The sequence below is a fragment of the Arachis ipaensis genome, chromosome B07 (genome assembly GCF_000816755.2).
Source record: "Arachis ipaensis cultivar K30076 chromosome B07, Araip1.1, whole genome shotgun sequence".
In the NCBI taxonomy this organism is placed as follows: Eukaryota; Viridiplantae; Streptophyta; class Magnoliopsida; order Fabales; family Fabaceae; genus Arachis; species Arachis ipaensis.
The window spans coordinates 36687921-36688287 of NC_029791.2; positions in this window are offsets into that span (position 1 = coordinate 36687921).

Below are 367 nucleotides of genomic sequence, written 5' to 3' on the forward strand. Positions count from 1 at the left end.
TGTACTCTTGGCCACCAAATCTTGTTTCTCTCACGACATTTTTTTCAGTTTTGATGTTGGAAGTTTTAGAGCTCATAGAGAGAGTTTGTGTAATATCAATTATACGTACCTTTGAACTGTTATTTTAAATTGATAATCAATTATATATAAAAAAGTATGAGGAACCAATGAAATATTTGTATAATGTGTATAATGGAGGTTTAGGGAGTATTAGAGATATAATCATTAGTATTACCTTTTTCTATCAGCTGAAACTTCTGGGATGAGTGGTATCATGACATGGTATTAGAGCGCTAGATTTGAAAGGTCAAGAGTTTGATCCTTAGTGAACGCCAAGATTAGTTTAAGTTTTTAGGAAGATGTTTAT